This window comes from Equus caballus, chromosome X (assembly GCF_041296265.1).
Source record: "Equus caballus isolate H_3958 breed thoroughbred chromosome X, TB-T2T, whole genome shotgun sequence".
NCBI lineage: Eukaryota > Metazoa > Chordata > Mammalia > Perissodactyla > Equidae > Equus > Equus caballus.
This window is the reverse complement of record NC_091715.1, coordinates 34,017,663-34,039,963: the sequence shown is the minus strand read 5'-3', so window position 1 is coordinate 34,039,963 and position 22,301 is coordinate 34,017,663. Positions and strand designations below refer to the sequence as shown.

General features: G+C 42.6%; 1 protein-coding gene and 1 long non-coding RNA gene across 5 annotated transcripts in view; one reads left to right on the top strand and one right to left on the bottom strand.

Annotated features, from left to right (window-relative positions):
• Positions 1-13,867, bottom strand: part of USP9X (ubiquitin specific peptidase 9 X-linked) — a 167,241-nt gene extending 153,374 nt beyond the window's left edge. For all 4 annotated transcript variants that reach the window (XM_070256585.1, XM_070256591.1, XM_070256588.1 and 1 more), the window contains exon 1: positions 13,730-13,867. The gene's annotated coding sequence lies outside the window, so the exon portion shown is untranslated. The remainder of the gene's footprint in view (positions 1-13,729) is intronic.
• A 58-nt stretch (positions 13,868-13,925) lies between these two features.
• LOC138921729 (uncharacterized) lies at positions 13,926-21,569 on the top strand. The gene is made up of 3 exons (XR_011434578.1): positions 13,926-14,052; positions 16,853-16,907; positions 21,435-21,569. It is a non-coding gene; the product is annotated as an uncharacterized lncRNA (long non-coding RNA).
• The last annotated feature ends 732 nt before the right edge of the window (positions 21,570-22,301 follow it).

Below are 22,301 nucleotides of genomic sequence, written 5' to 3'. Positions count from 1 at the left end.
AAGAAAAAGGAACAGAAGAAATATTTGAAGTAATAAAGACTGAGAATTTTCTAATATTAATGACAGACACCATACCACAGATCCAGGAGGCTCAGAGAATACCAAGCAGAATAAATGGCGCCCACCCCAAATCTATAGGCATATCACACTCAAACTGTAGACAATCAAAGACAAAGAGGAAATCTTGAAAGAAGCCAAAGGAAAAAAATACCTTATTTATAGAGGAACAAAAATAAGAATTACATTGGATTTCTCTTCAGGAACCAAGCAAACAAGAAGAGAAAAGGGTGGAGTGAAATATTTAAAGTACTGAAAGAAAAAACCACCAAACTAGAATTCTGTATCCAGCCAATTATTCTTCAAAAGTGAAGTGGAAATAAACACTTTCTCAGATAAAGCAAAATTGAAGGGATTTGTTGCCAGTAGACCTACCTTGCAAGAAATGTTAAAAGAAATGCTTCACAAAGAAGGAAAATGATGTAGGTCAGAAGCTTGTATCTACGTACAAAATCAAACAGCATTAGAGAAGGATAAACGAAGGTAAAATAAAATATTTTATTTTTCCTATTCTTAATTGCTCTAACAGATAATAGTTTGTTCAAAATAATAATGTTAGCAATAATAATAATAGTAATAATAGCAACACTTAATAAGTATGATAGCTTATAGATAAATGAAATGAACGACAGCAATGTTTAAAGGAACGAGAGGGAAGAATTGGGAATTCTTTGTTATAAGGTACTTGCACTACCCCATGAAGTGGCATAGCATTATTCAAAAGTGGATTTGGCCTAGCTGTAAATGTATATTGCAAACTCTATGGCAACCAACAAATTAAGAAGTATAATTGATGTGCTAAGAGAGGAGAGGAAATGTAATCATATAACACATTCAGTTAAAACCAGAGAAGGCAGCACCCCCATGTTCATTGCAGCATTATTTACAATAGCCAAGATATGGAAACAACCGAAGAGTCCATCGACAGATGAATGGATAAAGAAGATGTGGTGTATATATATATATATGTTATTCAACCAAAAAAGAACGAAATCTTGCTGTTTGCAACAACGTGGATGGACCTTGAGGGCATTATGCTAAGTGAAATAAGTCAGACAGAGAAAGATAAATACCGTATGATCTCACTTGTATGTGGAATCTAAAAAAGAAAAACAAGCTCATAGATATAAAGAGAACAGATTGGTCGTTGCCAGAGGTGGGGGAGGGGAGCAGAATGAGTGAAGGGGGTCAAAAGGTACAAACTTTCAGTTATAAAATAAATAAGTCATGGGATGTAATGTACAGCATAGCAACTATAGTTAATATACTGTATTGCACATTTGAAGGTTGCTGAGAGAGTAAATCTTGAAAGTTCTCATTACAAAAAAAAAATTCTTTATGTATGTTGATGGATGTTGGCTGGACTTATTGTGGTGACCATTTCACAATATATACAAATATCAAATCATTATGTTGTACACCTAAAACTAATATAGTGTTGTATGTCAATTATACCTCAAAAAACAAACAGGGGCAGGCCCCGTGGCCGAGTGGTTAAGTTCATGCACTCCACTTCGGCAGCTCAGGGTTTTCCTGGTTCGGATCCTGGGAGCAGACATGGCACCGTTCATCAGGCCATGTTGAGGCGGCATCCCACATGCCACAACTAGAAGGACCCACAACTAAAAATACACAACTATGTACTGGGGGGCTGTGGGGAGAAAAAGGAAAAATACAAATCTTTAAAACAAACAAACAGAGAAGTCAGAAAAAAAGGAAACAAAGACAAGGAACAAATATGGTAAATATTAATCCAACTATATCAATAACCACTTTAAACATCAATGGTCTAAATACGCCAAATAAAAGACAGAAAGTGTCAGAGTGGATTAAAAAAAATAAGACCCAGCTATTTCTTGTCTACAGGAAACCCACTTTAAATATAAAGACACAGATAAATTAAAAGTAAAGGGATGTATGGGGCTGGCCCGGTGGCACAGCAGTTAAGTGTACACGTTCCAACTGGCGGCCCAGGGTTTGCCGGTTCGGATCCCAGGTATGGACATGGCACCGCTTGCCAAGCCATGCTGTGGTAGGCATCCCACATATAAAGTAGAGAAAGATGGGCATGGATGTTAGCTCAGGGCCAGTCTTTCTCAGCAGAAAGAGGAGGATTGGCAGCAGTTAGCTCAGGGCTAATCTTCCTAAAAAAAAAAATTAAAAAAAAAAGTAAAGGGGTGTAGAAAGATATACCATGCTAACACATCAAAAGAAAGCTGGAATAACTATATTAATTTCAGACAAAAAGGCTTCATTGAATATCATTGGACATATACTTTTTTTTTCTTGTTTAGAAGACAGATGATCTTTTTTTTTTTTAAAGATTTTATTTTTCCCTTTTTTTCCCCACAGCCCTCCGGTACATAGTTGCATATTTTCAGTTGTGGGTCCTTCTAGTTGTGGCATGTGGGACGCCGCCTCAGCATGGCTTGATGAGCGGTGCCATGTCCACACCCAGGATCCAAACTGGCGAAACCCTGGGCCGTCAAAGTGGAGCGTGCGAACCTAACCACTTGGCCACTGGGCCAGCCCCGAGATGATCTTTTTTCCTCTAAACTTTTGTGTTTTGTCTTGTTTTCCTCTTTTATTGTGGTATAAAATGCATACAGTAATGTGAGTAAAATGTATTAAAGAGTATAGCTTGATGAATTTTTACATACATACATACCTTTTTCACATTGTTTTAACAGCGTTATCAAATAATTTAGCAGTTATCATGTGCTTAAGCACTGTTCTAAGCATTTTACATGTATTAATTCCTTTACTCCTCATAATAAACCTATAAGTTAGATACTATTATCGCCGCATTTTAGAGATGAGGAAACCATGCACAGATAGATTGAGCATTTGGCCAGGGTCATGTGGTTAAGTAGCTCAGAGCCAGAATTAAGACTCATGCAGTCAGGCTCCAGTGTCTGGGCTCTTACTTCAATACTCTAACTACATATAAAGATAATCAGGGAAGGGGCTTTAGCCCAGTGTCTGACGTACAATATTAAGTGCTCAATATTATCATCATCATGTCTACTGCTATTATTACTATTTCATTGAATCTGAGGAGCCATCAATTATAACATACATTATTATTATTTTTTTCATTTTGAACTTAGGAAACTCTTTTTTAAAGATTTTATTTTTCCTTTTTACCCCCACAAAGCCCCCCGGTGCATAGTTGTATATTTTTAGTTGTGGGTCCTTCTAGTTGTGGCATGTGGGATGCCGCCTCAGCATGGCCTGATGAGCAGTGCCATGTCCGCGCCCAGGATCCGAACTGGCGAAACCCTGGGCTACTGAAGCAGAGCACGCGAACTTAACCACTCAGCCACGGGGCCGGCCCCTACATCATTATTTTAGATGCTACTGACAAAGAAAGAAAACACTGTCAGTCATAATAATCGAAGACTGTATTGAGTGTTGTAAAACGTATTCCAATTTCAAAGATGTGAAGATGTGAAAAAAATGTACATTGTAGAATGAGTGAAATTCAGTATTATTGTATATAGAATTTTGTAGTTAGTGTTGGCCAATGACTTTAAATACTTCTATGTCCTGAGGGCCCCAAAATTTATATTTTCAGTCCTGACCACTCCTTTGAACTGTGAAACCTGCATATACAATTGACTATTTAATGTCTCCAGGTAGCGGTTCCCAGACCCCTCAAAAATCACACGCCTAAAACCGAGTTCTTGATAGTCTTTACCATCTCGGTATACGACAACTCTATTCTTCCAATTACTCAGGCCAAAAACCTTGGTTGGCGTCAACAAATTCTGATGTTTCTACCTTCAATATAAATCCAGAATTCAGCCACTTCTCACCAACCGCACTGCCAATACACTACTCCACAGCACCGTGGGGCAGAGATTGCTAGCTGCTCACCTAATTCATGCTTTCCTCTTCTCCCTGGGCACATATTTCCCAGCCTCCTTTGCAGTTAGGTGTGGCCATTATGATGAAATTATAAGTGATGGAATGTGAGAACAAATTTCATGTGGCACTTTCAGGCTGCCCATGTAAACTTTCCAAGCATACTATAGATACTTTTCTCCCCTTGTAGCTTGCTAGAACGGAGATGGCTCTGTACCTTACCCCGAAGGGTGACCTTGGCAGCCATGTGTTGGATAAAAAGCCCCTGTCCGCCTGGGTTTCTGAATGACTCCAAGGAGGAGGGCTATCCCAATGAGCTAGTCACTCACTCGGTACTGAAAGATGAGCAATAAAGAAATTTCTGTTGTGTTTGAGCCAGTAAGCAATGAGGAACTAATATTGGAGGATAGAAAGATGGAGAGTCTTGTTAAACAGCAGTAAAATGCTTGATTAAGATGTTAACTGTAATATAAGGAAGTCAGGCCAAATGCCTCCTGAACCTATGGCTTTAGGGGAGGACGGAAAGCAATGTTTCGAAGTGTGTAGTGATGGTTACTTGCTGTGTTTACCAAGGTATTACAAGAAAGAGATAAGCTTAGGCAAGAATTGACTGATCCAAGGGCAGAAATGAAAAGAAATAAGAATTGGGGGAATAAAGGGTTAGAAAAGCTGACTGCTTCTGTATCCCAAATAACAAGAGAGAAGACTGAAAAGGGCTTTTTGTAAAAAAGTGTAGGAGAAGGGCTGTGTCCAGACGTGCTGGCGACCTCGTACATGTCCACGTAGGCCACGGAAGCAAAGCTTGTCTGCACTCTGACCTGACTCTTAGCAGAACGCTGTGATTCCTCCTGGAACAAAGGGAGATAAGGACAGGGAGTTGCTGCAAGAAAGTTTCTTGTCCCTATCTTGTGGGAGACTGCCACAAGGCTATTTCTCATCCAGCTCCCTGGTCTGGGGGAGGGCAACCCCTTCCACCTTCCCCACTTTCCTGTTAGGGTACAGAGGCCAGCTTCCGTGGCTGTCTGTACAACTGCCTGGCTTTAGTTTAGAACTGGCTTCTCCACAGCAAAGTGACATACCGTTCTGGTGGTCTGTCATTTGGCTCCTCATGTTTGGTGTCACCCTGTGGGACCAGGGACATAGGGAGCGGACACTATCTTGATCTTCCTTATGTTGTCTCTGAATTTACCATCTAAATCCATTTGGCCGCATTATCTCCCATCAGCCTAACAGCTGCAATAGTGTCAGCCCCCGAGCTGCCGCTTAGGGACTCTCAACCACTTGACACAGACGCATGAAGACTCCTCAGTTAAACAAGGGACTCAGCTCGGAAGCAAAAGTCAGATTAGAGTGGTTGTGTCCCTCTCATGCAAGCCTGTTGTTTGAGATGGCATCAAGGTAGCCGTGATTAATTTGCAAAGAGAGAAGCATGGGAACGAGGAGGCAAATACATAAAGCAGACTTTACAATTACGTCTAGGAAAGAACTTTGGATGTGGTTACAGCACATGGAACTGCCTAGAAGCAAATAGATCAGAAGACTACTAAGGTTTTTGAGGAAACTGAATTACCAAAGAAACCAGGAGCCTGGCCTAAAAAAGATGCGAGGTGTAAAGCAACGCTGGGGCAGGAAGTGATCTGGGAAGGCTGACACAGCTGCGATCCCCATCATTACCTCTCTGACCTCGTTCCCTCCTTGCCCCCGTGACTCCGTCTGTACCAACCAGCCTCCTTACCGTTCCTGGAACACCATAAGCACATTTCTATCTCACATCCTTGGCCTTTGCTGTTTCCTCTGCCTGAAAAAACCTTTTCTTCAGATATTCACATGGCAAACCCACCATGGATCCCAGCCCCAGGTATTCTTAGGGGTAATTGAAATAAACAGTCTAGCTCTCCTCTGGCAGCTGCCACTCCCTCAGGCACCAGGTCCACTGTTGATGGCATAAAACAAAAGCTAGGTATAACCTGATTGCCCTGGCACTTGGTCATGCAAGGCCCTCAGAGCCCCACAAAATGCACCTAATTATTTCCAGGAGTTGCTAGGGGTTGTCACATGTGCTCAGCAACAAGTGCACTCCAACAGTCTGTAGGACTCTGCTCTCAGCTGGAGACCACAGACACTGCTGCCACTCGAAGGCTCCCTGAGGGTGTTGGTATCTCCCGCTGGATTATAGTAGTTCTGCCCTGGTGGCCCCCTGGACAGGACCAGGCAGGAGGTGCCTGGTGCTTCATGGGGTGTTTGGTGTGAACAGCTCTCTCCCCACGGTGTTATACCACCAGGGTGTCCTACAATTCAACTCAGTTCTGACACTGTCCACCCAGAGATAGCGTTAGATCCCAGAGGTTAAGGGCTCAGTCCCACAGGCCTGTCCCCACCCCCACCCCCACTTCAGCCACCAGTCACAAGCCCAGGCTGTTACCTATGCTTCTAACCAACCGGCTACAGATTGGAGGTTCCAACGACGCCCTCCCTGGCAACTCAATTCAGACGCCAGTCACAAGGCCAGGTTGTTACCTGTACTTCTGAATGGCTGGCTAGGTTCCAACTTCTCCCTCCTTGGGTCCAACGAATTTGCTAGAGCTGTTCACAGAACTCGAGAAATATTTTACTCACTAGATCACCGCTCTATTACAAAAGGATATGACTCAGGAACAGCCAGATGGAAGAGATGCACAGGGCAAGGTGTGGGGACAGGGCGAGGAGCTGCCACGTCCTCTCAGGGCACACCACTCTCCCTGCATCTCCAGGAGTTCACTGACCAGGAAGCTCTCCCAACCCCGTCCTTTTGGGTTTTTATGGGGGCTTCATTACATAAGCATGATTGATTAAATCATTGACCGTTGGTAATTGATTAACCTCCAGCCCCTCTCTCGTCCCCGGAGGTCAGGAGATGGGACTGAGAATTCCAGCCCTCGAATCACGGGTTTGGTTCCCCTGGCAACCAGCCCCTATCCTTAGGTTAGTTCCAAAAGTCACCTTATTAACATACACCTTTGTGGCTCTCATCACTTAGGAAATTCCAAGGGTTTTAGGAGCTCTGTGTCAGAAATGGGGAGAAAGATTAAATATATATTTCTTATTATATATCACAATACATAAACTGCAATCCACCCCCTGGTCTTTCAAACACACATCTCCAATAGCAAAACAATCACGAGTCCAAAGATACTGGCACGTTACTGGACTCTCATTCAGTCATTAATAACTCTCCAGTCCAGCACCCTGTCCTCTGAGTGTCTCCCAGGCCGAGGTCACTCAGGTTTGCAGGCTTCCACTCCATCTTGCCAGGTTCCATAGCAGGAGTGGTCTCAGCAGTACATAGCTTCCCCCTTCAGGCGTCTGGCATCATCGAGCTAAGAGATAGTATGTCTCTGGCCCTGAGCCCCTTTTGAGATGTTAACGTAACATGGGTTTTCCCTCATTACACACCCACTTATTCACTCCCTTACCCTCCGTTACTGTTTGTCTCTCTCTCCATTTATACCCAAACTTTCCCACCTTCAGCAGGGACATTCGGTTCGGCCACCATGCTGGGCTGGACTGCAGGCAGCCACGCTAGTCTAGCACGTCCCTCTCCCTCAGTCCACTGCCTGTCGGAGAAGCGAAGGTGCCACAGGCGCAGAACCAGCGGGCTGTCCCCCGCCCCGGGCAGCACGGCTGCCTGCGCCGTCAGCCGCAGTGTTGCCGGATGGGGGAGGCACGTCCTGCCCCATCAGGCCCTTAGGAATTCTGTCTGACAGAGGGGTTAAAAACATAGTTACCATTTCTTGCTTAGGAATCACTTCTGCTCCCAGCCCTTGGAGTTGCAGCCCTGGTCCTGTGACCACTGCATCAAGCAGGGGGAAAAAAGTTGAGGTGATGTGGGGCGGAACAACACCAGCACGGCCCCACCCCGTCTTCTCCAGATCCACCAGGAAAAGAGAGAAATCCATCCCGTGGGGACTCTCCTTCAGCCCCACTCATGTTCATGTTGAGTGTGAGCGCACACTCGTGAAGGCGTGTAACCCAGCCCTTCTTGCTTTTATCTCCCCGTTTTAGACAGCCCACGTTTTCTGTGCCTGTTCCCATTCTCTACGGAACTAGTCCCCTGAGGGAGCTCTCTGGCCATTGTTGGACATTACGGGCTGCAGAGTGAGTCCCATGGTCTGGAGAAATGACGGTCAGTTGTCCAAACGGGCGCAGTATCTTCTGTTCCGGTTCCTTCACAATCCTCTGAGCATTTGCACCTACGCCAGGCAAGCAAAGCCCAGTCTAGAGTCGGTGTCGACTCCTGTGAGGACTCGCTCGTAGACCCAGGGCTGCCAGCATCAGTCTCACTCGCCAGCTAAGCTCAGGGCTTCCCACCAGGGACTCTGCCGCATGGCCATCTGCAGTCTCTGCCTCTCTCGCTGGCAGACAGAACAGTGCTTATTGGCCTTTTGGGCCTCAGAGGGTGCAAGAGGACTGTTTCTAGAATCAGCCCGTTGCTGCGGTGTCCTCATGTCCGCTCATCTCACGGACTCAGGTGACCGTCTCAAGCAGGTACACAAGGACATCTGCTTGTTTGTTCCAGTCACCTTCCAGACCTGGATGGGAGTTCTTCTGATGGGCGTTGGCATGTCCTACTCTAATGCACCCTCAAATTCCCATGGGGCTGTGCCCCATACAGGCATCCCTTTAATAGGCCAGGTTTCCATTGCCCTCCTGCCTGACCATATGGCCAGGCCATTGGCCACTGCCGTGAGTCAGTAAAAACCCAAACATAGGCGCTTTTACCAGTGCTCGATTCTTCCATCACTGCAGGAAAACAGCATGCAGTTCCGCCCACCGAGCTGATTTGTTTTTACCTCCTTCCATCAGAGTGGCAGCCTTCCAAACAGGATGTCCATCCACGTGGAACTGGCGTCCACAAAACAAGCAGCTCTTTGTCGATCAGCCGAGAGCTGTTTACAGGGCCCTGTCCAGGTGACGATAGCATCCTGCAGCTCCTCGCTCAGTTCCCAAGTCGGTCCTCAGGGAGAGGCTCCCTGCCCGTGAGTATCTCCCCTTGCCTTCCCCAGGCAGCGTGATCCTGGAGAAACCATTTCCATTTTACTTTGGAACTCCTCTGGGCACTGCCAGCCCCATTAGAGCGCTTCTCCGACATCACCCAAGACACTGTGGGCATTCCAGGCTTCAGGATCATTGTGTGTCCTTCGGTCATCGGGGTAGCTTCCATTAACGTCCAACAGCAAGGTAGGACTTACCGCTCAAATGGAAATTCTCTGTTCAAAGGACCAGTCATGGTCGCTGGGAGGCGCTCACAGGCTCTTGCCATAAGCCCCAGTCTAGCTCCGCGTAGGGCCATTGCACAGAGAATTTGTCCCTACCTGCCCTCCAGCTTCTATTCCACAGCGTGGCTCAGGCATCTTACTGGTTCCCACTCAGCACGCCGATGAGTATCGCTTGAAGGGCGGACTTACGCGCCTTCTGTCTTACGATGTTAGGCGGGGGAAACATCCCCCAGTCAGATACAGTGTCCATGCCCCTATCACAATTGGGTAAAAGAGACGCAACCACTCACGTAAAGCCTGTTCCAACATGCAATTCTCCTGCAAACTTTTACTGTAATTCCCTCAGCTCTTGTGCTCCTGATGTGGCCTCCTTTAGGACTTCATCCACAGGTTTCGGTTTGACAATACCAGGTAGGGGAGGTGTTCCCCAGCCAGACAGAATATCCATTCCCGTGAAACAGTTAGGTAAAGTTGACACAATTTCTTTACAGAATTCCTGCTTAGACATTCCAACGTTCACAATCCTATGGCCCATGACATTTTTATATTCTCTCCATCTAATTGCAGGAGGAGTCAGGGCTTCACCAGTGGGTTTTGGGACCACAGTTCAGGAGACTCCTGTATCAGTGAGTCCTAGAAACTGCTCATCTCCACTCCTTGACCATTTTAACCACTCTTGTGCAAAAAGCTTTGGATTCCTAGGGAGGGCTCGAGCCAAGGGACCCTGGCCCTTTTGTCAATCTTTATCTTGATTAATAGACCTGACCACCGCTGCCCCGAGCGATTGTGGGTCAGGTCTCTCATAGCTCTCTCTCCCTTCCGGCTTTTTCAATTTCCCCAGACTGGGGTAAATAGAGCGGCCTTTTTTTGAGGCCCTTTGATATTGGGGGACCAACAGGGGGCCCCTTTGGCCAGCCTAATCTTAGGTAGTGCTATATATTTTTTTCTTCTCCCCAAAGCCCCCCAGTACAGTTATATATTCCAGTTGCGAGTGCCTCTGGTTGTGCTACGTGGGACGCCGCCTAGGCATGGCCTGATGAGCAGTGCCATTGTCCGCGCCCAGGATCCAAACCAGCGAAATCCTGGGTCGCCCAAGCAGAGCGCTCGAACTTAACCACTCGGCCACGGGGCGGCCCCTCGTCCCATTTCTTGATAACAATCTGAAGATTCCCACCCTGCTGGGAGGAGTCCTGTGACTCGCCCCTTTCTGTTTCCTCTTTGTTTCACTCCTAGCAATATTCACTTTATCTTATTTCTCAGCAACATTTTAAAAATTTCCACCTAGTTGGCAAGAGTCCCTGCACTCTCTCTCCCCTAGGCCCCTTCCCATTCTCTTGTTAATTAACCTAATGTTTCTATTAGCATCTATAAGACCCTCAGGAAGCCGCAATAGCAAATTCATAAGGCCCCCGAACTGTTTTTTGGTTTTGTAATAAGATTATATGAAGTGCCCATGTGAAGGGGACGCCTTAACCACAGCATTTACCACCACCTGGGAAATGGGCATATTCAGCGGGTGAATATCCTGGTCATCACAAGGCCAGTCCCCCAGGGCTCGCATACGAAGCCTACCAGCTGCTTCACCTGGGGGGTTCCACCTGGCATTCATGGGGGGATGGACAGTCCCCCTCCTCAGGGTAAACAGACCTTACAGTGGCTTTTATCCAGTCCACCAGGCTGCCTATTTGCTCACAAGTACCCTCCCGTGTCTGGATCACCTACAGCCATCTGGGATCGTTCCCTAGTGAGCTGTGGGTCCTGCGTCAACCCAAACAGGCTCTTCCGCTCCGCAGCACTGGAACCCAAAGACACAGCCCCCAAGTTAGTCCCTCCGTAATCCATTTGAGTAAAGGTTCCTCGGGAAGCCGCTGAAACAGCTCCTTCACGCTACACCCTCTGGTTCAACAGTTTCTTGGGTTCGCCCTTCCCCCGTGTTGACTTTTCCCTTGGCGGGCGGCTTTGACGCTCGCCGCCAAAGCTCAGACTCACTGAAATCTAGCTTGGTCTAGCATCAAGGTCTGACCTAGCGTTCTCTCTGACTTTTAGTTGAGCCGTCACAGGTAATAATAGCCAAGGGGTTGAATATTTTGCCTTTTTCTTATTAGCCTGCATTTCCTTGTGCAGCCAGTGAACCAACTCCCCGGGAGCTGGATCCACCTGAGTAACGGATTGCAGCGCTGCTGCAGCTGCAGACCACGGTGACCACGTGGACACCAGGAATCAAAGGTCCCTCATCCCCCGCCCTTTCATCCTTTCTCTTCCCAAACCACGTGTTTCTGTGAGCCACGCCGTTCTAGCAAATCCCACTTCACTGACACCAACTATTTGGGGTTCCTGGACCCAATTTCCAATGCGTGTGTGTCGGGGGCGGGGGCCGGGGGGCCTCCCACACAACACCAAGGAATTCTCCGGCTCCCTGCTTGTGTTCTGACACTACCCACCCAGAGATAGCATCAGATTCCACAGGTTAAGGGTTCAGTCCTACAAGACTGCCCTTAGCCTCACTCCACTTCAGATGCCAGTCACAAGCCCAGGCTTGTTACCCATGCTTCTGACTGACCAGCTATAGATTGGAAGTTCCAAGGACCCCCTCCCTCGAAACTCAATTCAGACACCAGTCAGAAGGCCAGGTTGTTACCTGTATTTTTCTGACTGACTGGCTAAGTTCCAGTGACCCCATCCTTAGGCTCAACTAATTTGCTAGAGCGGCTCACAGAACTCAGAGAAACATTTTACTTACTAGATCATCGGTTTATTATAAAAGGACATAACTCAGGAACAGCCAGATGGAAGAGATGCACAGGGCAATGTGTGGGGAAAGGGCGGAGAGCTTCCATGCCCTCTCCAGGAGCGCCACTCTCCCTGAATCTCCACGTGTTCACCAACCTGGAAGCTCCTCAAACCCGATCCTTTCGGGTTTTTATGGGGGCTTCATTACATAGGCATGATTGATTAAATCATTGGCCATTGGTGATTGATTCACTCTCCAGCCCCCTCCCTCCCCGGATGTCAGAGGGTGGGACTGAAAGTTCCAGCCCTCTAATCATTGGTTGGTTCCCCTGGCAACCAGCCCCCATCCTTAGGTGCAGTCCAAAAGCCATCTCATTAACATAACAAAAGACGCCTTTGTGGCTCTCATCACTTAGGGAACACCAAAGCTTTTAGGATGGGGACTGAGACCTCATTTACATTTCTTATTATAAATCACAAATATATTTCTTATTATAAATCACAATACCACAGCTTGCAAATAGGAACTACATTTTGGAGGACTTGTCTTTTCTTTTTGGTGAGGAAGATTGTTGCTGAGCTAACATCTGGCCAATCTTCCCCTATTTTGTATGTGGGATGCCACCACAGCATGGCTTGATGAGCAGTGTATAGGTCTGCATCAATATTCAAACCTTTGAACCCATGGCTCCTGAAGTGGAGTGCAGGAACTTAACCAGTACACCACCAGGCTGGCCCGGAGGACACATTTTTAACATCTAATGCAAGTTTTAAAATATGTACTCTCTCTGACCCAGCATTTCTACTACTCTCTATCTACTCTAGAGAACTACTCCTAAACAGATACAAAGACACAGGGACATGAATATTAATCACAGAATTGTGTTAATAGTGAACATAGGACAACAGCAAAATAAACAATGGCATATGCACACTAGGAAATATTATGCAGCAGTCAAAAAGAATGAGGTGCCTCTATGTGTCATGATATGGAATGACATCAAGACAAATCGTTTAGTGAATACAGCAAATTGCAAAAAAGATATGTACACTGTGAAATAAAAACAAAACTCTCCAAAATAACACCATAAATGTTTGACTAAGCATATATATGTAGAAAAGCCCATGTAAATGATAACTGATAACAGCGGTTACGTCTGGGGAGAAAGGAAGAGAAGGGAATCAGGAGTGGGAATGGTGATTGAGAAGACTTTAGCCTTATGCTTAATAACTGTCTTTTGAGGATAGTGAATGCTTGTGTAATTGGAAATTAATTTTTTATAAAGAGCATTTGGCATTTAGCAAACACTATCATGCTCGCCCCCCCTCCGCTCTCCCTTATCACGTTAGTGCACACTGGCCCAAATTCCAATTGCTAGTTCTTGCATTACCTCGCCCGAGGGCTTTCTCTTGCCACTGGAGCCAGCTCTGCTGCCGGAGTCGGCTTTGCCACCCATGTGGCAGCCCAGAAATGCTGGGCAACGAACCCCTCTGGGAGCAGCCCTGGATCAGTGACTGATGGGTGCTGGTGTATCTCTCAGTCAGTGATCAGTCGAGAGGCAGAAGCCATATTAATATTAGTTCTTTGAACAGACAGGATTTAACATAGAAAATGTTAACTAGGCATAAAGTTGTTAAGTAGGTAACAAATAATGAAAAGAGAACTCTAAGATATCATAAAGAGAGCGATCGCGGGAAGCCACTCCCACCCCCAGGGCTGAGGCACAAAGGAAAGAGAATGGAATTATTACAACCAGAAGCTTGGAGGAAGGGCTCCATGGGGCTGGGGCCCAGACCTCTGGGGAGGGGGTGCTGCTCACCTCATGCTGGTGTTTCTGATGGGAGTGTGATGAGGCTGGTTCTGTGAAGGTTGGAAAACTGCAAACCGGATTCAGCTGTAGACACGGACAGGTGCTGCTGGTGCGAGGGTGAAGAAATACTCCTGGGGGGATGCTGACAGAAGCAGGAAGCTGACAAGAAGGAACAAGGAAGAACAGAAAGGAGTTGAAGTTCCTTCCCCCTCCTCCAGCCTTGGAGTCTCCCTCTATCGCCCCCTAGGCGGAGTCTAACAGGGAGCCGCTGGCGAAGCCGAACCGTGCGTGGTGGAATCTCATTCCCGGAGTGAAAGGTAGAGTACAGAAGGGTGAGTGTGCAGTTTAATAACTTAACAGCTTAATAACATGCACAAAGATAAAGGGAACAGTCTCATGAGTCCCGGTTTATCTGTCACTCATCTTCAACAGTTACTACTACTTTGGCTTTCTTGCTTCACTTATTCCCCTCCACATTCTCCCCCTGGAGTATTTTAAAGCTAATGACATGATTTCACCCATAAATACTTAAGTATCTACCAGGATAGGGACTTTAAGAGCACAATACCATTATCACACCTAATAAAATTAACACTAATTCCTTAATATCATCTAATACCCAGTCTGTGTTCAAATTTTCCTGATTGTCTCAAAAAGGGCTTTTCACAATTGGTTTGTTAGAATCAAGGCCCAAACAACGTCCGTGTATCGTTTTGGTTAATATGTCTCTTAAGTCCCTTTTGATCCATAACACTTCCTTCTCCCTTCCCTTTCTCTTTGGTATCATTAATTCACCAAAGAAACTATGTCATTTGTCCTATAGAATGTCCCATATTCTAAATTTGTCTGATTGTATCCTGTTGGTATCATTTAACGTGCTCCTCTGTCCCCTTTATTTTCTGTAAGCTGGTAGTTACATCTGGAGCCCTGGTCAGATTCAGATTCAATTTTTTTGCAAGGATATTTTATAGAATGCTGTGTATTTCTTATTACTCCTCACTGGAAGACACAATGAGAACTTTTTTAAATTGAGGTAAAATTAGTAAATTGAGGTATACTTTACCTACAATAAAATGCACAAAAATTAAGTGAACAGCTTGATGAATATTTACATATTATGCATCCATGTGACCACCACTTAGATCAAAATATTAAAGCATTTCCATAACCCCGACCATTCCTTCATGAAATGGTGATTCTCCAATCCTGTCATTCTTTCAGAGCTTGAATTCTTTTATAATGAGCTTTCCCATCAATTCTGGATCCTCTGAAATACGCTCAGGCAGGATAAATGTTTCATTTTTTTCCTTTCTTTGCCAATTTTATGATTAATAAATTGGTGTCCTAGCTGCCTCCAAAAAGTGACCAGGGAGGTTTTATTTATTTTTTAGTATCATTATAAACTCATGGAGTTTTAAAATATTTGATGTATAAATATATATATCACTTTGCAGTGATTATGTTTTTTGATGCTCATACTGTCCTATCTTGGGGCCATTGGGAACCCCTTAAAAAGTTGCTTCCTTAGTCTTTTAATACGACTCTTGTAGTCTGTAATTTCTAGTAAGACAGGATATTCCAGGTTCATCTTTTACATTTCCAGCATTAGAACTGAAATTAGCCATTTCCCTAAGGAGTTCTGCATGTTTGTTTTAAATTATATTTAGTCACCACAATCTGGGTGCTGGGTATTTATTGCTATTATGTGTCTTTTCAGTGCACAGAGCTCGGAAAGACATTTTTTTAGAAAAAGAAAAATAAATTATGAATTAATACTGCTATTTCCAATCCAAATAAAAAATTCAAGGATTTTTACTTAATTTCTTTGATTTTGTGCTTGTATCTCTTTTCTCTCATGTATAGAATCTTGGTTCTTAATGATATTGACATAATGACTTATTTGCTTTATTCTACCACATAGCTAGAACAGTGTCAGGGTAACAGTACCAATGTTGTTGCTAACAATTAGACCACTGAATGCCATTTAAGATTTATGTGCAGTTCTTTTTGTCCTTAAGATCCAGCCCACTAGAGATGTACAGTAAAAATACTGTGTTTGCAAGTCACTTGAAATAATTATTCTCTGTGTAGTTTTGCCACTGACTTGATATATATTAGGTTCGCTTGTTTCAGTTCGTCTTCAATTTTTCAGGACTACTTTTTTTTCTTTCCGATTATATTCAGTTTTTAAATTATTTAAAACAATTTTATGGTTCCAATGTGTATTAGTGATTTATTGCTGCATAATAAATTAAACCAAACTTCGCAGCTTAAAATAACAAATATTTACTATCCCACGGTTTCTGAGGGTCAGAAATCTGGAATAGCCTAGCTGGCTGGTTCTAGCTCAGAATCTCTCATGAAAGACAGCCAAGATGTCAGCCAGGGCTGCCGTCATCTTGAGGTTTAACTGGGGCTGTACGAACTGCTTCCAAGATGGTTCGCCCGCGTGGCGGTTGGCAGACCTTAGATCCTCACTACATGGGACTGCTCAACGGGGCAACTGGCTTCCCCTAGAACGAGTGATTCAAAAGAAAGAAAGAGCAAAACGTAAGGCACGTGGTCTTTCAGAGCCTAATCTTAGAAGTTAGCATCACTTCTACCAAATTCTATTGGTCACAGAGACCAACTCAGAGGGCACTTGCAAGGATGTAAATACCAGGGGGTGGGGATCCTTGGGGCCATCTTTTACACAAAGCAAAAAGATAAAGCAAGGTATATTCAGAGAGGTCTAACTTTCATCTTTGTGCTTTCCGCATTCCCTCCCTCCCCATCTAGGAAACCACTTTTATTAGTTTTGTTTTATCTTTCCATTGTTTTGTTTTGAAAAATATCAGAAAATATGTGCCTATGTTTATATTCACAAAATATATTCCCTACTGTACAACTTTTCTGCACCTTGCTTTTTCCAGTTAATACATATCCTACAGATCACCTAACAGCAACACACAGAGATTTTCCTTACTCCATTTTACAATTTCCTTAAACTCCATTATATAGATATACTGTCATTTAAGTAACATTTTAATGACTTTGTCATTTATTAATTCTTCTCCAATTTTTGGACATCTAAGTTGCTTGTAATTTTCATCATTATAAATAATGCTGCAACGAATATCTTTGTGTATACAGGTTTTTCTGGATGTAGGACTGTTATCTTAGACTACTAGACTTCATTAAGTCAAAGGTATGAATAATTTTTATGCTCTGTTTATGTATTGCTAAATTGGCTCACAAAAGAGCTATCCTGCATTACATTTCCACCTACTATGTATAGATGCTCATTTTCTCTGTATTCTTGTCTGAATTGAGTGGTCTAATTCTTTTTAACCTATACTATTTTGACAGCTATGCCTAAGTATAGTCTTATAATGGCCATGTATTTTCACATCATGCTTTAGCACTAACTTAATTTATTTTATTACTCTGTATTTCAAAGATAACTCTTACTAATTTAGAAACTGTATTAAATATTATTTTTGATTATTTGAATTTATTTTTCTATATCTTTAACCTTAAGTGCATGTGGACTTAGAGAATATTTTTCTGAGCTAGTAAATATTTAGTACTTACATGCAAGACTATAATGTGTGTAAAAATTATGAACTGCAACAATGATTATATGAGTCATATAAAATGCCATAAAAATTACTTCAGCAATTTTTAGTACAACATATTCATATATTTAGAGGTAGTAACATTTTCAAGTTATTTTGTCGGATTTATAGCACTATGGTTTTATTTTTGCTATAATAATAGCTGTTAATCCTTTTTCACTAAAAATATAAACTGGAATTAGAGATCTATTATTCATGAACTACATCTTCATAAAAGTTTTTAAAACAGCACTGCCATTTTCCCAGTAAGATAGCTATGGCATATGTTTCTAAATTCACATGTCATCATTCTTCATTGGATTAATTAGCAAAATTACTTTTTTCTCCTTCTTTTACCTTTTCGAATGATATTTTAAAAATATTTTAGCACTTATACAGAGTACAATTTATAGATAATAAAAATGTTCATGTTGTTAGCTGAGGGCTAATGTTCCTCAGCAAAAAACAAAAAAAAAATCATGTTATAAAGTACTTTTGCATAGCTCCCCTGCTGCTGTGAATACTATTTATGAATATATGTTTAGGTATTTGTAACACCTAGCCATGTTCCTGAAATGTAACCAGACTCAACAGCAGAGCCTGGGGGGTGGGAGTGGGGGTCAGTAACACCAAGACCACCTGCAAATCATCATTCTCATCGTTATCAATAAGCAGTTGTAACAAACTGGGTCATAATGTCCTGAAATTCCACGGTGAAAAGGAGACACTGTTCCTCAGTATGTTTCATGCCTTGACGAGCAAAACAACTCAGGCCTGCTGGAATTAACCCTCCCAGCACAATAGCAAAACACTGATTATATCTCAATACTTTCCAGAAAGCAAAAACTCTCCAAAACACATTTTTGTGGGCCACAAGGCAAAGATTAGCAAATATGGCCAATAAAAATCAGAACAAAGTGCAAATGAAAACTAGGTACTTTTAAAAGAATTATAAAATTGGTGAAAGTGAATGAGAATGCTAATATCCAGGATCAGTAAGGATAGGCCTCTCCATTCGCTGCTCAGGAAAAACATAAATTGGCAGAGCCTTTCTAAGGTACATCTTGGTAATCTGCATCAAAATTCTTTAAAAGGTACATTTCCCCCGCCTAGCCATTACATATGTAGCATTTCATCCTGAAGAAATAATCGAGGACATGGGCAGAGGAAGGTACAAGGATGTTTACTGCAGTACAGTAAAAGCTGGAAACAGCCAAATGTCCAGCAATATGGAAATAGTTTCAGTAAGTTACATCCATGTGCAATTATTCAAAATAATTTTGTAGAGGTCTGTTTGCAGCAGGCCTTGTTAGTTGCATGTCTAATATCCTTTCCCCTTTTCTTCTATGTTAACAGAACCCAGAATTGTTCAGGGCAGCGATGTTCACTGCTCCAGGCACAAAATCATGACAATCTTGTTCCCACTTTCCCAGCTTCCCCTGCACCTAGGGATGGACCTGTGATCCAGTTTGGGACATTTAGATATAAGGGGAAGTCTACTGGGGACTTCTGAGAAAGTTTTTGCATTCCTGATGAAAAGGACAGATACTGCTGACGCCAGCAATCACCTACCGCAGCCCTTCTGTTAAGTGAATCTGACTCCTACTTATGAAGCAAGGGTCGATGGGTTTTCTGCTGCTGGGAGTCAAAAGCAACCCTAGCTATGGTAGACTCTGTGATGTGCCGCTCCGATACCCCTTGAGGACTCCCAGCTATTGGGAGTGCTACAGGCTGCCGCTATCTCCAGGAATTGTACTCCGTTGAAGTCAGCTGCCTTGCCCAATTTCATGCCCCCTTGGGGGAGGGGGGCAGCCAACATCTAACATCAGGGGAGTCTAAAGGCCCAGGCTTCTTTCTTCAGTTCAAGACGTTCCAGGGCCCTCTAAACAAAGTTGGAGCCCTTGTTGCTCTTGCGCCATTGCCTAGCTTGCCCTCCTGTCTAATCCTACCTACTTCATTCCCTTCCCCATACATGTTGATCCTGAAAGCACTACCTAGTAAACTTCCTGCATGCAGATCTCTGTCTCTGTTTCCTGGGCAACACCACGCACAACACTACTGACACATTTATTCACATGAAAAGATGTTCAAAATATATTGCTAAATGACAGAACAACAGGTTATAAAACTATGCATGATGTCATCCTGTTTTCTTATACAGATTATACAGCTGCAGAGAAAAAATATCTGAAAAACTTTTTAGGAGATAATATAAGAATGTCTCTATGATCTTGTGATGGTGGAAAATTTCTTAAATAAGAGATAAAAAGTGCAAACCATAAAGAAAGGCTTGTACATTTGAATACATTTAAATTAAAACTTATGTTAATCAAAGGACACTATAAAGAAAGTGAAACCATAAGCCACAAACTAGGAGATAATATTTTTATATTTTCAATATGATAACTGACAAAGGATTGTATCTAGAATATATAAAGGATCAATTAGAAAAAGTCAAATCCAAAGAGGAGAGGGCAAAGAATATGAAAAAGCAATTCAGAAAAGAAAAAACATACATGGCCAATAAAATATTAAGAGACACGACCTCACCCACTCTCAGGAAAATGCAAAACAGTTTTCACCCATTGGATGGCAAGAGTGTGGGGAATCAGACATTGATACATAATAATAAAAAGCAGCCTTTTTATGGGTAATCTGTCCCAGATTTTTGGAGAGTAATTTTTAATAGCAAAAAATTTAAGCAACCTACATTTCTCCTGGGGAATGGATAAACTAAGGCACATTCTATGGGGTAGTAGGCAGCAGTTAAAAAGAAAGAAGCTGATGTGTATGTGCTGACATGGAATGATCTCCAAGACAAAGCATCAAGTAAATAAAGCAAATTACTCAATATGTGAATATTATAATCCCTTTGATGTTTTAAAAAGATCACTATATATTTCAACATATACATATATGCAAATTCAAAGAAAAGGACTGGGAATGATATCTACCAAACTGTTAATAGTGGTTAATTCTGGAAAGGGGCAAAGGTTGGGGCAGGAGAAAGGGGACTTTTGCTTTTTACTATATATTTTTCTGTGTTCTTGTCATTTTTTTCTCAACATTTTATTATGAAAATTTTCAAACATACAGCAAAGTTGAATTTTATAGTCCACCTTGATATACCCCATCTAGATTTTACCATTAGCGTTTTACAGACTTGTTTTTTTATCACAGATCCATTGATCCATCCCTCTATCCATCTTAATCTATCTTATTTTTAATGCACTTTAAAGTAAACTGTAGACATCAGTACATGTCCCACTAAATACTTCAGCAGGCAAATAATTAACTAGAATTGAACATTTGTTTCTTTGATATAAAATTTTAAGAGTACATTCACTGATTTTTGATAAATGACGTGTTATCCAAACCCCTATCAAGATAGTGAACACCTCCATCACTCATGAAAGTTTCTGCATGTTCTTTCCTCATCGTTACCCAACCCCATATGCCAGAAGCAACCACTGTTCTGACTTTTTCCACTATAGATCAGTTTTGCTCATTCTAGAATTTCATATAAATGAACTCATACAGTATGCACCCTTTTGTATAAGGCTTCTTTCACTCAGCATTATGTTTTTGAGATTCTTCGTGTTTTTGCGTGTTATCGGTTCATTCCTTCTGAGGAGTATGCCATTGTACGAATATACGAGAGCTTGTTTATCCATTTCCTATTGATGAACACCTGGGATCATCGATGGCCCTATCGATATTTCCTCATCTTGGCTATTATGAATAAAGCTGCTATGAATATTCATGTACAAGTTTTCGTGTAGACATATGTTTTCATTTCTTTTGGGTAAATATCTAAGAATGGAATTGCTGGGTTACAGGGTATTAAACATTTAGTTTCATAAGAAACTGCCAGATCTTTTTCCAAAGTTGTTATACAATTTTACATCCTCACCAACAGGATTTGAGAGTTCCAGCCGCTCTACATTCTCACCAACATTCAGGGTTGTCAGTCATTTTAATGTAGCCATTCTAATAGGTCTATAGTAGTATTTCATTGTGGCTTTAATTTGTATTTCTCTAATGACTAATGAACTTGATCACTTCTTCATGTGATAATTGACCATTTGTTTCTTTTCTTTTCTTTTCTTTTGAGGAAGATTAGCCCTGAGCCAACTACTGCCAGTCCTCCTCTTTTTTGCTGAGGAAGACTGGCCCTGAGCTAGCATCCGTGCCCGTCTTCCTCTACTTTATATGTGGGACGCCTACCACAGCATGGTGTGCCAAGCGGTGCCATGTCCGCAACCGGGATCCGAACCAGCGAACCCTGGGCCACTGAGAAGCAGAATGTGAGAACTTAACGACTGTGCCACGGGGCGGGGCCCTGTTTATTTTCTTTGGATAAGTATCTGTTCAAATCTTTTGCCCATTTTAAGTTGGCTTGTTTGTCTTTTTATTACTGAGTTATAGAATTCTTTATATTTCTTGCATAACAGTCCTTTGTCAGATATATGTTCTCTGAATAATTTTTCCTAGTCTGTAGATTGCCTTTCAATATTCTTAATGGTGTCTCTCAATGAACAGAGTTTTTAATTTTGATGAAATCTAATTTCTCAATGTTTGCTTTTGTGGTACTGCTTTCTGTGACCTGCTAAGCCAACTTTATCTATCCCAAATCATGAAGATATTCTTTGAAGGTTTCTTTAAAAAATGCCTGATTTTACCACTTACCTTTAGGTGTGTGATCTGTCTCAGATTAATTTTTGTATATGGTACGAGGTAGAGGTTGACATTCATATTTTTCCATATGGATAGCCAGTTATTATGGCATCATTTGTTGCACAAACTTTCCTTTCTCTCCTGGATTGTTTTGGTGCTTTTGTAAAAAATCAAATGACTGTATAAGTGTGAGTCTATTTGCAGCTCTCTATTCTATTGTCAATTTGCGCGCCATACTCTCTTAATTAGCATAGCTTTACAATAAGCCTTCAAGTCAGGTAGTGTAAGTTCTCAAACTTTGTTCTTAA